This window comes from Cynoglossus semilaevis, chromosome Z, assembly GCF_000523025.1.
Source record: "Cynoglossus semilaevis isolate Cse_v1.0 chromosome Z, Cse_v1.0, whole genome shotgun sequence".
In the NCBI taxonomy this organism is placed as follows: domain Eukaryota; kingdom Metazoa; phylum Chordata; class Actinopteri; order Pleuronectiformes; family Cynoglossidae; genus Cynoglossus; species Cynoglossus semilaevis.
Window position 1 is genome coordinate 9,622,932 of NC_024328.1, and position 2,148 is coordinate 9,625,079.

Here is a 2,148-nt window from a genome sequence, read left to right on the forward strand (position 1 = left end):
GTACCAGTTTCAGTATCTGTACCAGTACCAGTTTTCGTATCTGTACCAGTATCAGTACCAATATCTGTACCAGTGTCTGTACCAGTGTCTGTACCAGTACCAGTTTCAGTATCTGTACCAGTATCTGTATCAGTATCTGTATCAGTATCTGTACCAGTTTCAGTATCTGTACCAGTATCAACATTACTTTTAACATGATTAAAAAAAACTATGAGACTAAGAAAAATCACAGTTGCAAAAGAACAAAACAAACAGCTAGTTAGGAACACAGCTAGCTAGCTAACCTGCTAACATCTAGCATGTAGCAGCGACTCATCACTGACAGCCTGAATAGTAACACGTGGCCACCTCATAAGAACAGGTTTCTCTCATGTGCTTTTGTTCTGACAGGAGTCGAGAGTCAAAGAGTAGTCATGGTCAACTGTAGTATTTTGGGAGTAATGTGTCTCCTTCAGCTTGTCCTTGTATTAGGGGATGGCTTTAAGCTTCCAAACACAACTCATGACGCGGGGGAGTAGAACCCTAACCCTCACTGTGTTTCATGTATAAGCCCATAAAAACAATATGAGGACCTTTGGTTTTCAAATGACAGTTGACGGCTCCCATATGTTTTCCTACATGTTTGGACGGAGAGGATGAGTCGAAGGTTATTTATCGGTAGCAGTCCATCAATCTGACTCAGCGGAGCTTTAGCTGCGCTGGCTAACGTCCCTCCTGTGACTCAGAAGAAAGCTTTAAATTCACTTTGAGTTCATCTTCACATTATCATTGTTTTCCACAGAGCTGTCCTCCCCGATGCTTGTTCTTCATCAGCCGCCATCTGCACCTCATGAAGGGCTAAGCACCTTGTCAGACAGAGAGGGGAGAGAGATGGAGAGAGGGAGAGAGAGAGAGTGGAGAAGGAGCGAGGGAGAGAGAGAAAGGGAGATGGGGGAGGCAGAGGGGGGAGAGAAAGAAAGAGGGAGAGAGATAGAGAGAGACAGATAGGGGAGAGAGAGGGAGAGGGAGAGGGAGAAAGAGAGGGAGCTAGAGAGAGAGAAAGAGAGGGAGAAAGAGAGAGAGGGAGAGAGATGGAGAGAGAGTGGAGAAGGAGAGAGGGAGAGGAAGAAAGGGAGATGGGGAGGAGGGGGGAGAGAAAGAAAGATGGGGGAGGCAGAGGGGGGGAAGAGAAAGAAAGAGGGAGAGAGATAGAGAGAGACAGAGAGGGGAGAGAGATGGAGAGAGGGAGAGAGAGAGAGTGGAGAAGGAGCGAGGGAGAGAGAGAAAGGGAGATGGGGGAGGCAGAGGGGGGAGAGAAAGAAAGATGGGGGAGGCAGAGGGGGGAGAGAAAGGGAGAGGGAGAGAGAGAGAGTGGAGAAGGAGAGATGGAGAGGGAGAGGGGGAGAGGGAGAGAGGGAGGGAGCGAAATAGGGACAGGGGAGAGATAGACAGAGAGAGGGACAGGGAGAGAGGGAGAGAGAGAGAGTGGAGAAGGAGAGATGGAGAGGGAGAGGGGGAGAGGGAGAGAGAGAGGGAGAGGGAGAGAGGGAGGGAGCGAAATAGGGACAGGGGAGAGATAGACAGAGAGAGGGACAGGGAGAGAGGGAGAGAGAGAGATATTGAGAGAGGGGAGAAAAAGAGAGGGAGGAAGAGAGAGAGAGACAGGGAGAAAGAGAGAGAGTGAGCTAGAGAGAGAGGGAGGAGAGAGAGAAAGAGAGGGAGAAAAAGAGAGAGAGAGAGGGGGAGAGAGAGAGACAGAGAGAAAGAGAAGGAGGGAGATAGAGAAAGAGAGAGAGGGGAGAGAGATAGAGAGAGTGAGGGGAAGGGGGGGCAGTGAGTCAGAGCAGGTCAGTGTCCGTCCCTGTTTTTCCTGACAGTAAATCCTACAGTCCACAAACAGGACAGTTAAGCAGTGCTGTCTGTCCACCTTTAAAGACTTATGACAAGAGAGAGTCACTAGTAAAAAGTCCAAATAGTCTGATAGCCATCAGTGGTGATGGGGACTGCAGTAAACGCAGCGCTGAGTCTAGACCACTGCAGAGACGGGCATGTTAAGGTCACACTCATAAAAGTCCCATAGAGACAGAGTTCCTTGTTGGCCTGCAGGCCTGGAGTCACCTGCAGACGGGTGAGGAGCTGCTGCAGACGGGCGAGGAGCTGCTGCAGACG